The 12,403-nt window shown below is 40.0% G+C and overlaps 1 protein-coding gene across 1 annotated transcript in view; it reads left to right on the plus strand.

The window, feature by feature from the left end:
* The window catches only part of ZDHHC2 (zDHHC palmitoyltransferase 2), a 25,941-nt gene extending 23,069 nt beyond the window's left edge, over nt 1–2,872 (plus strand). Inside the window, exon 13 of the mRNA XM_010173144.2 lies at nt 2,673–2,872. The gene's annotated coding sequence lies outside the window, so the exon portion shown is untranslated. The remainder of the gene's footprint in view (nt 1–2,672) is intronic.
* The last annotated feature ends 9,531 nt before the right edge of the window (nt 2,873–12,403 follow it).

A 12,403-nucleotide genomic window follows, 5' to 3' on the forward strand; every position in this document is an offset into this window, starting at 1 on the left:
ACATCAGCAGGACCCCCTTCCACTACACCAATTATGACTAGTTAAGCTGTCCAGCAAAAATTTGTAAAGCTAAGTTTGAAAATGAAGTTATATTTAAACACTGAACACAAAGATGCTAGCTTGGTCTGCTAAAGCATGTAAAGGTCTATCAAGATGATGAAGGAAAAAAGATTTATTCTGATATGTAACCTATTAGCAGCTTGTTCTTCTATGTCAGGTACTGAGCTGCATCCTATTTAATAATAAAAAAGTGCTGCCTACTGCAGATAAAAGGTGTCCATACGACTTCCTGAGCATTTACTTACCTATTGTCAAAAACAGCTGAGATTTTTTTTTTCCTTGCATTGATATCTTGCAACATAGACTTTTCAGAAGGCAGGTTTGAGAAGCAGCTAGTAAATTCTGTTATGTACATAGGAGGAGGAGATCTTAATAATCACTCTGGGAAGAATGAACACGATTAATCATCATATTCACTTTAGTATTTGAAGATTTCTAGCTCTACCAAAGCTTACAGAAATAACTTATTTCATACTTAAAGCTGGATAAAAAAGTTGATGGCAACACTAAAAATTTCAGCCTACCAAATAATTTACGATTTTCCAACAACATCAGAGGAGACATTTCAGCATGGTAATTTCCATCTCTGCTATTGAAAGCACCCCTTCAGGCATCCTGAAGTGTGTGAAGTTCATGTCCTTCATTTGTGTGTGACTTTTCTCCTGGACATGCTGTCAGGTTGCTCTTGGTTACTCCTGAAGGAAGTGGGAGGCATGGAAAGCCATCAGGGAACTGCAGTGATTGTTGCTAGACCCATCAGGCATGGTATTGCATGGTCAAGGCAGATTGTAAAAATGGTAGGTGTGCAGATACAAGTGGCCTGTAGCTTGTACCAAAAGCATCCCAGAAGTTCAGTTGGATTAATCGGAGAAACTAGAAAATTATCAACCCTTACATTCTGTTTTTGTGTTAAGTGCTGAATGAAGACACAGATGGTTCCAGATATAGGTACAGCTAAAACTTGATGATGGTGTGAAGTGTTAAAGTGTGGAAAATGTGGGTGTCAAATGAACAGTTAGAGACAAAAAAATGAAACTCAGCTGGTGTCTGCAATTTTGACTGCTCTGTGTAGGTCTTTTCTCTTTTTTTTTTTTTTTAATAGAACCTAAAAATTTCATTTCTAACCCTTCGTTCAAAATGTAAAATGACACGCTTCTGCTGGTTGTTCCAACAAAACAACAGCTTCTGGAAAAGAATTCATTGTTCAGCTTCAGTTAGTTTAATATTTTACATATTATCACTACTCAAGAGTAAAGCACTGGATACAGGCTTTAAAGAAACAGATTTTTTAATTATCTTACAGAAATATCATTAATTGCAATTAGTTTTGTCCAGCTGGAGTTCTACCTTCAAAAGTCCTAACACTTTATTTACTTAAGAACTTTTAAACTTTAATCTCTGCTTGAACAGTGTGTACATTTTATTGGAACTTTGTCATTCAGATTATTCTGAACATCAAACATGGTCTGTGATTGTTCTCAAGATGGTGAAGGTGGTTTGTTTTGTTTGGTTTTTTTCACACTGTTCATCTTGATAAACATCTCATGCTCATTTTTGGTTGTTTTTTTAAGTTTTAGTCCAGTCAGGGAAAGTAACGATTAGATTTGTGTTTGCAGGCTGATTATACCACCCCCTGGGTTTTGGGAGGGGTTGTTTGTTTGTTTGTTTGTGGGTTTTTTTGTTTCTTCTTTTTGTGAACATACATTTTAAAGTGCAGCTCTTTAAAGAGACACCACCTTCAGAGGAGGTTATGTTCCAAAGAATAAGTGTAAAGCCACATAGAGGGGCTCCTGGAAGTGAGTTTTACCTCAGACTGATGCGTGCGTATCTCAAAAGAGCAGTAGCTACGGACTGATGATTTCTCTGGCATGAGTGTAAGTGCCAGTTTAGGTCTGTCTGAGATATTTCTATGTGGCACTTAAAAGATTTTCTGGAGATGTAACAAAGAAGCTAGATTACTCTGTGTGTCTGTGTGTGTGTATGTCTCTGTATATAGCTGACATACAGTTGCTGGAATAAGAGCCCTTATATAAAAACATATTTTTTTAACTACTTTTCATTTAATTTTATTCTTTTATTGTTAGTATTATTTGAATTATATTTGTTCCCAGGGAGTGAATAGTATACTTTAATAAAGATGCTGAAGTCATGACAACAAAACCAATTTCATCTTTGACATGAAAAATAAAGCCCACAGCCCTTGCCAGTGTGTTAGCAATTTGAATTTCTGTCCCAACTAAGGTTGTGTTCAGTATCCTGTATCCTCTAATCCCTTATAGTTAATCAGAGGACTAATAACTGAGAAAGCCAGATGTGGTTTTCACTAATGTAATAGAGAATTGGTTTTTAATGATAAAGGTACCTGGAAGTACGGTTAAATTAGCTCACTTCATTTTATCAACTGCTGGCCTGCTTGCTCTGTAGTCAGTTTTTCACTGTCATCCTGAAGTGGACTAATAACTGTGTACCATCTTACTGTGTTCTTCTTCAGTGTGGGATTTTCATTCAGCTCTTCACTTTCCCTTTTGAGCTGATGAAACCTGTTGTAAAAACTTAATTTTTAAGTATTCTTCAATTCTAATAATATATTTTGTGATTTGTGTTCTGTCCAGTTCAAGAAAAAGCTGTCATTGGAAGGAAGATGCATTCTTCCAAATTTTCAAGCCCCGTTGGCCAGCTGCTCCTATCTGCTGCTGTGTGGATGTGCTCAGAAAACAAACTGACAGATTATTAGCTGTCTCCATGTCACTGCTTGAAACGTGAAACTAAACATACTACTTCTGAACCATATAAAGAATGTTTCAACTTAAAATCCCTGGTTTTGAATGGCAAAGGATGATTCATAGTATTAGGAAATGGAAGAAAAAGAAAGGGGGACTCTGAGTTTACTATTGTAAAAATTCCATGGCTGGTTTTACTTCAATATTCAGCACGGGAAAAATGTGACCTCCTTCCATATCAGTCCATATTCTTTCTTGCCTTGGTTTGAAAATTTGCCCATTAATTCAAATTGCTTAAGTAGTTAACTTTAAAGTCAAGTTTTTGCACTACTGGCTTTACAAATTGGGAGAACAGCCAGTGTTGATTATGAATAATTTAGTGGCTTAGTGGACTGTATTTTCTTTTGAGCAATTTATAAGCAATTTTTGAAGATAAGGACACTCAAGTGAACTGGCTGACTATTTTTGGAACATTTTTGGAAAACATTATTGCAAAAGCTCCATTTTCCCTCAGATGTGTACTACCAATAGTTTGAAAAGATGTGGAGAGGGGGAAAAGCTCCTTTGTTAATTGAACGCTACAGTGGGTCACTGGTAAGTGGAGCGATAAAAAGCCCGTGTTCAGATGGATAATACAAAAATGAAGCTGGCCAACTGGAGATTTTGATGGGAGCAGCACAGGACAGTGCTATGCAATGGAGCTTTTATTTGGAGCCATGATCTCCTTCGGCAAACAAATATTAGCACTTCACTGATCTAAAAGGCTTTTCACCAACCTGTGTTCCTGAGAGCCACCGTTTTTCAAAATCCTGGTTTCTTCTTAATCAATAATCATCTCAGGTTTCTGTTTCTGTTTGTTCTTTAAGACACTGCCTTTTCTTACTGCATAACTGAAAGAATGTCATGTAAAATCAAGGAGACTTATTATTATAACCTGTGATATTTGCATTTACAGGACAATGGACGTTTGATTGCAGTACCAAAAAGCCAAGCTGCTGCATGTAGGAACCTTCAACTAAGTTAGGAGCTAGCAGCTTTCTTAGGATAAGAGTTTACTGGCCAGATAATAAAAGATGTATTACCAAATTTCAAAGTCAAGGAAGTTCCAGCAACAGAAATCTAATTGTCTTGTGCCTTTTGTATACACTACATTTATGGTATCAGTGTTTACATTTAAATGCAAATTGTTATTCTGAAAACAAACTTGGGAGGAACTTGGTTATGCTTTCTAGATGGATAGATAAAAATAAGCCGGACGAAGTGACAGATTTCTAAAAGCAAAAATCTTATCATTAACTCTTCTACAGGCAGGTAACTTTAAAATTCATCTTTCCTGGGTTCACAACTTAAGTGATAGCTATTGGAGCACAGTATTTGCCTTTTTTATTTTTTCCCTAGAATTATTTATTATTTTACTTTTTTTTTTTAAATCTTAAAATTTTACCAGCCTGAAACCATCAGTTTCTTGCCAGAAGTGCCAGAATATGGATCCCTTGATGTCGAACACCTTTTTTAAACTAGCATGAAGGTAGCATACAGTTTACACGATGCCTGCAGACATCTAGCAACCAAAAGTTTTTCACAGCTATTTATTCAGTGTTGCTGTCAGCTTACCTCATTATTAGTGTTTGTTTAAAGGCTAAAACTTGTCAAGGGATAAGGGGGAGGGGGAAGATATATTTTTTAACACTTCAGTTCTCTATAGTCTTGTTTTTTACGCAGTTTAGTCACAGGGTAGTTTGTCATGGAGCATGCATTTGAAAATACTGAGTAAAAAGTTGAAATTCAGCTTCAGTGTACCTTGCTCCATAATTTTACATAAAGACAAAGAACAGCTTTCTTCCCCAGCAAAACTCATACTGGAAATGGATCTCCCTAATGCAGATGTCAGCCTCCCTGACTGTGTCCAGGGCTCTGAGAGGGCTCGGCAAGGCTGGGGATCAGTGTAGAGAAGGGATCGGGGATTGAGAAATGCGGGGCTTCTCTGTATCTCAGAAGCCACACTTAGAAAGCACAAAATAGCCCAAAACAATCTGCAGCTGTGATGTAGCCAGAGGCTGTCCCTCTCATGGAAAACTGATGGAGGCATGGGAAGTGTGCTGCTGAAGGGAAGAGAAGGGGAAAGAAAAATGAGGGTAGCTCAGAGGGAAATGCTCAGCAGATCCGAGCCAGAGGGCTCTAGCTACACCTGCTCTCAGGAGGGGTGTGAGCTGTCCCTCTGTGAAGAGCACTGTCAGCAGGCTTCTGAGGGTTCCTGGCAGTTCTTGCTGTCTAGAATATGGACAAAAGTGAGCTAATTATGCTCCAGAATATAATTTGATATGGCTATATTCTTGGCTTTAAGCTCTCTAATACTTTATATAGCAAAGTGAAAATGGTCTTTTGACATATTGTCACTGAGCATTAATGCTGTAACAATGCACGCAGGAGAATTTGTGAAGAGGTCAGGGGAGCAAGGACGCAACGTTGTTTGTCCGCTTACACTCATTCTCCTGTTCTTTGTATTCTTGCTAGGCACTTTACTACAGCCTTTTGTGTAATTTCTGGGTTTTTTTTTTTTTAAGACTGCTTTTTACCTACTGTACAGTTACTAATATACTCTTTTGCTAAAAGAATAACAGCCCTGATATTTGTCTAGCAGCATGGCTGCATTTCAAGCTTCAGTGGAAGTTGGATGACTCCTCAGATGGGCCTGAGTCCCTACTAACAACAGAGTTCGATTTATTTTGTATACATGTAAACAGTTGTATGAATCAGCCCCCCAGGTGTATGTAACAAGCTTCCTTAATTTGTAGGTTAAAACAAATCAAATATGTGTCTGCACCAGAATTGGTCCACACATATTCTGTATCAGTTGATGTACTGGTGATGGAATGCTCAAAGTCTTCACAGAGAACTATTTTTATTACAAAAAATGAACACATAGATGTCCGTGAGCTTCTCCCACACAGCTGCTGCTATGCACTTTAATTCTTTAACTTGAGAGAATAAACACTGTCCAGTATAAGTTGCAGATTGAAAGCTCTTTAGTAACCTCCAGCTGTGGGCAGGTAATGGAACACTGGTCATTCTTTGTAACTGTTTGTGTATTTACCATCTGCAGCTTCAGGCAAGACTTCAAAATGGTTGGTTGCAGGGAGCAAGTTTGTTATAGTGCACAGTGCTGTTAATCCCATACTGGACTGAGAGTTCTTACCCTGATTCAGTTGACTAGTGTGGTGGATGCAGGGGGGCAAACATGTTTCTACAAAAATTTAGTGTATAACTTTGCCACTTGTTAATGTATTGCTCATATAAATAAATGCTTCATGTTCAGCAATTCATGCTGAGAGTAGTCATTGACACACTGCCTTTGGTTTTACTGACACTGTACCTGAACAGCAGAACAGCCATTACCACTGCTGTGGCTTCACCAACAAAGTAGTTGCTGTAAGTGTCCCTCCTCACCGGGGATCTTGGCTTTTTCAGGTAAGCTTTCCCTCCCCCATCTAATTCCTATACCCATAGCACCTCACAAAGCACCTACACTGTGAAACACAGTCAGAAGGCACCAAATCGTTTTCAGTCTTTCAGGGGTGAAATACTCCATGTCTTCATAGTGGCAGAGCCAACATGGGTGCACTCTTTTGGATACTGTTGAAGGTCAAAAAGGTGGAACTTTGTCCTAAAAAAGAGAAGGCTCTTAACCCCTCCATGACTTAAAGAACTAAGGAGCCATAAAGATGGGAAATACTGGAGCTGTCAGCCCCAGCAGCTTTACCTCCCAAGGGTTCTCCAATCCCTCCCATGCTCAATTCTTCCCCTCTACCTGAATTTCCATTCACTGTGCTTTGCTCAGTCTCCCCCCTAGAAAAGTGCTGGATCCACCTCTGGTGCAGACAGAAGTGAGACTGTTTACTCAGGGGCCTCTCAAAATGCAGGAACAGTTACATTAAGATGAAAGCAGCTTTCACCTCTTCCCGTTCAGACATAACCTGCAGTGTATGATCTGGGTTTTCCCCATTTTTCTGTTCAAAACCCTTCCATAAATATTTGTACTGAACCATATACAAACATTCTCATCCAAAAGAAGATTAAAAAAAGAACATGCTGCTAGCAGTATGGGTGAGGGGCTTTGTTGCCACTTCACTTTTTCATCAGCAACCTGGTAGGAGGACAGGAAAAGCAGCAGCCTTCTGCAGTGGAGTTCTGCGCAAGCGGCATCTGACGTAACCCAGGGACAGCCTTGCCTATTCCCCCCTTGCAGTTTTAAAATTTCTCCCTTTTTAAATTTTTGATCGTCATTCTTCTCTCTCTCCCCCGCTTTCCTCCCTTTCCATAGAAGCAGAGATTGAAGTCTTGCATTTGAAATGTACTATCAAGGTCTACATCCTCTTTATCCCTCTCCTTCCCACAGTGTATTCTAGGTTGAGAATTCCTTCATTTCTCCAAGTTTTCCTGGTGGCATCCATCACTGAAATACAGTAACTCAGTCCTCCTGAAATCTGGCGATGTAGTTTCCAGTATCTGGGGCAGGGATTAACAAGCTTCAGCCTAGATCACTGTCAGCTTCTCAAGCAGATGGGCCCAACAGTTAGACTGCGGCAGTCCGAAGAGCATGCCGTAAGCCATGCCCCCTTTCCCTCCTCCTGCGTGCTCACATTTTAACTGACTGGCGTAACTGGAACAGACCCAACACTTCCTGACAGGCATCATTTCATGAAGTCATTTTCCTTTTTTTTTTTTTCCTTCTGAAAACAGAGTAATTCTCAATTCACCTAAGAAGGAGCCCTGGTTATAAAGACAAAACATACAACATATTCAGCAGCATCCTCTTTCATTATTCTCTCTATCATGTCAGAGATTAAACTGGACAGTAGTTCAAACAGATACAAGTACAACAGAAGATCAGTAGCTTAGCGATGATACAAACACACTAGCAATTAACCTTCATATAAACCACCAGTGTAGATACTATAGATACACACCACAGCGTGCAGAGGGACAAGAAAACCTGGGAGCTTGAAAAGCTCAGCTATTATGTGATGAAAGGTGAATACAAGATACTGCCAACTGCAACCATGGCTTTGATTTGCTACCCTATAAAAGATAAAGCACATTCTCTGTAATGCAGCTCAAAGAGTTCAGCTGTTGCCAATTTCTACCTGATGCACGCAGAGGGAAGTCCTTCCCCCCCCTTTCCTTCGCATTATCCAACACAGTTAATTGATGCGAGTATCTCATGACTGCATGGAAGAGCACATGCAGAGCAAGAGGATTCTCCCACTTTCAGCAGAGGCAGGAAAAAAAGTAATAACTGTACCAGCAGACAAGCTTCTGCAGAAATGAGATCTTCATATCTGGTATCAATGAGCACATTTCACTCCCAACTCAAGACTGCTAAAATAATGCTCCTCCTCACTTCTCTACCACACCTGGTTAGGTAAGGGGGAAGAAACCACCAAAACAATCTCCTATAAACTAACCAAGGTACACTAGAGTTCAGATACACCAGAACAAGAACTTAACGGTATGAATGGGAAAGTACACTGAGAGAACCTGTGTGTTTCACTCTATGTATAAAATGGGTTTTATCATTCGTGAGATTTTGTTCAAACTCTATGAACAATTTGTGGTAGTCAGACAAACACCAACAATTCTAATGGGGGCTTTAGGCTTTCTTTGCCATCACTGAGTTCGTGGTGTTAAATAAAAATCTCAAGAAGTCTAATTTATTTTAAAAGTCACTTCTTCGAAAAATTATTTTACAAATTAATAAACTGCAGTAAACCCAAACCATCCTAAATCCACTAACATCATGTGAACATTAAACTTCCAGCAAAGTTCTAAAAACTGATTCACTACAGAAGTAATTTCTTCCTTTCAGTGCACTCAACTAGTTTAAGTGAGTTAATTCAAGGTTGAGAAACCAATTGGGAGTTTAAAAAGAGAGGACACAAACACATGTCCTCAAGTAAAAATGACGCTTGAGAAAATGGGGGGGGGGAACTCAAACCACCAACCAAAAAACGTGCCAGTAAAACAAAAAGAGATAAACCATTTGGAAGCCTAAGTGAAGATGCAGGGGCTTAAGTTTGTGGATTTTTCCTTTCTTTGAATGGCATATTCATTAATATATAGCACATTTAAAATAAATAAAGCCAGCAACATTTGGCCTTATAAAGCCACACTTTCTTTCTCTGACTGGTCAATGAAGCCCTTGAATGGTTCATCAGTGGAAGAAGGCTCAGAGAAGATAAGCAAGGATGGTGTGCTCATGAAGCTCAGAAAAGAATGTAAGAAATGACCACAGCTGTCAAAGAAGCTGAACTAATCTCAACGCCAAGGGGACAACAGATGGCCTTTGCTGTAAACAAACGGCTATATCAGTTGAGTGGATCAACTGGTTACGAAAATGGCCTTCTCTAAAATAATCAATAGAACGTATCTTCCTGAGCCAGCCACATCAGTGTGGCTCAGGCCACCACAGAGTGTGAAAACTGAAGGCTCAGCAAAATAAGCTTTGAGGAGAGGAATGGGTTGAGCCAGCTTCAACTCGTCTTCCTTCCTGGCAACCGGGATCACCCAGAGCCACGACGGTGAGCAGGCTACAGATCGGTAAAAGGAGTGATGTTCGTATTGTGAGTCAACAATATATACAATTGCTATGTTGTGTTTGTGTTGGGATTTCAGTATATTGCTGTACCACTTTCCTAAATCAAAATTCCACGTAACAACAAATATCTTCAAGTAAGTAAGTTTCGGCACCAAATATTAAGCCCTCCTCACACAGAACATCTAGAAGAACCCGGTCAGAGAGTACTGGACTAACACGCTCACTCTGCCAGGTGATTTAGTTAGCTCTTCATCTATTTTTCTAAGCAACTGCAAAAGAAAGATTACACACAAGAGTTTTATAGAACTGAACAAGTACCAGCACACAAGAACATTCAGCCAACACAATTAAATGCAAGATTTCTTAAGCACTAATAAATACTGAGAAGGTAGTAAAGTTTATGTTGAACTATTAAATGAAAATACTACAAAATTACACTATCTGCCATGTGGCAGAATGCCTCAAAAGACAGGTTTGATTCTGCAGCTTGGGTCCCGAAGTACACTCTGTAACTTATGGCAGTGGTTAACGTTACTCCCCTGCCACGAAAATGAAATGCCATCAGTGCTGTGCCATTAACAGAAACAGCAGAAATAATTCTCAAGTGGATTTATGTACAGCTAAACATACTTATCAACCAGCTTCTCCCACTGTGATTCGTCACCCTCTTAAGACACTACTCAGACCACTGTTTGCTCTCTGCAAGTGTTCAGGCTCCCACATCTCAAGCGCTACTAGTGGAATTATATTTGATATGGCAATTTTAAACTAAAGAAAACCAGATGAACAATAACCGATTCCCCAGGGCACACAGTCTCCTTTTGCTTCAAGAGCTTAACGTGCCCCGCTCCCTGAAAGTGGAACCAACCACATTTCTGTTCTTTCAGCAAAACACAACATCACAAGAGCAAAAGCCCACATGAGGAGGCAAAGTGGGGACCTTACACAAAGCAGGCTGCCTGCACGAGTTATGTCTGCCAGTCTGTGCTATACAACATGATGTAACCACTCCATCTTCACTGCCTGGACTGTCCTCCGGGTGACCAGTAACAGCAACACCCTGTGGGTGCACAACACAACACTCACGCCTCATCTATTTCAGACACCAGGATCAAGCGCAGTCTACGTAAGTGCGCTCTGATATCACAGAAGAGTTAGCAGTGGAAGGGAGCTGTCATGATCATCTGGTCCAATGTACCTGCTCAAAGGAGAGCAAAATACAGCAAGATGGTCAGAAGTTATTTCCCCTTCATAAACCCAGACTGACTACTGCCAATCACCTTATTATCCATTCCATGTTTGGAAATGGTTTCTAGGATAATCTGCTCCACCACCTTCCCAGGGATCAAGGTGAGGTTGACCAGCCTGTAATTCCTTGTGTCCTCCTTGCCCTTCCTGAAGGCAGAAGTGACATCTGTTCTCTTTTGCTCCTCAGGAAACTACTCTTATCACCATGACTGTTCAAAGATAACAAGAATGGCCTCAATGACATCAGTCAGCTCCCTCAGCACTTGTGGGTGCAGCCTACTGGGTCCCCCAAACTTCTTTGTTTAATTGTTCCTAACCTGGTCCTCCTCCATCAAGGATAACTCTTCCTCTTTCCAGACTTTCCTAGGCATCTCAGGGACCTGGGATTCTTGAAGGCAGGTCTTAAACAAATCAAAACCAAAGCAAAGAAGGTATGCAGTACCTGAGCCTTTTCCATGTCCTTTGTCACTAGGTCTCCTGCCCCCATTCAGCAGTGGTCTCACATTTTCTCTAATCTTTGCTCCTGATGTCTCTGTAGAAGCTTTTATTGCTGCTCATGTTCCTCACCAGATCTAACTCCAGATAGACTTTGGCTTTCTTAACCCAACATCTACACACTTAGACAGTGTTACCCGCCCCGGCTCCCACCTTTCGTACACTTCCTTCCTATGTTTGAGTTTGGTCAGAAGCTACTTGCTCATCAGTGCAGGCTTCCTGCTACTTTCGTCTTATTTCCTGTGTGAGGGAATGAACCGTTCTTCACTAGAGAAAATTCGTGGATGTCAGAGCTTATAGATCATCTCCAAATTCTTAAGAAAAAAACCACCCAAATACTCTGAATATGTTCCAAACACTTTCTTCCGTCTCAAAGATCCTTCTTGCCTAGTTTCAATGAGCAAAGGGATTAAGTGCTTAAAAATAAGTAAATAAATTTTTTAAAGTGACAGAACATAATGTTCCTGAAACATTCATCTGACTCCAGGAGACAAAAATACAAGTGAATAATAATAACAATAATTTAAAAGTTCAAATCAAATCAGTTTTGATACTGCATTTCTTCTGAAAATCTACTCAAACAACAATAGATTTTAAATTGATTGGGAAGAGCAGAGGCCTGGAAAGAGAATTCTTGTCTCTGAACAAAAAGGTGCATGTCTAGACAGCTGGAACTGGGCCTGTACATTTATTTTTGCAAAAGCAATCAAAGCTGTCCACTTTGGAAACAGATTCAGATGCCAGGCTCTGCAGTTTACAAGTAACAGTTCTACACATAAGAAGAAATTACCTTTTTCATGATCTCGACAATTCACCATTTAAATCACTCCTTAATGGAAATTAAATCTAATTTTGCCACAAACACTGAATGATGCACAGATGTCTCCCCAGCTGTAATCAACTCTCAACAGACAGATCACACAGATCAGACCAAGAGTTCCCACACAGAATAAAGCATAATCTCAGTTTCATGCCGATCAGTGGCTTTTGAGAAAAGCTTTTCTTCCAGGGAGAAAACTAAAGAGTAGAATTTCTAAAAAGTCAACACTCCATAAGAATTTTAGGCTAGGGCTTACACAAACTCAGCCTGGTCTGGCAGACCATATGCTCATTAGCAGCTGGGACATGAGATGCACACCCATCGTGCACCTTTGGGTTTAGGTTCTTGTAAAAGGAGTCCAAGCTCTGACAGGTTCACGATGGGAAGCAAAGCAAGGCACGCAGCATGTGACAAGCTCAGCAGCTGCTTCAAAAGCGCATCCCAATCTGAATTAAAACTTTTACT

Source organism: Antrostomus carolinensis, unplaced genomic scaffold, assembly GCF_000700745.2.
Source record: "Antrostomus carolinensis isolate BGI_N321 unplaced genomic scaffold, ASM70074v2 scaffold19488, whole genome shotgun sequence".
NCBI lineage: Eukaryota > Metazoa > Chordata > Aves > Caprimulgiformes > Caprimulgidae > Antrostomus > Antrostomus carolinensis.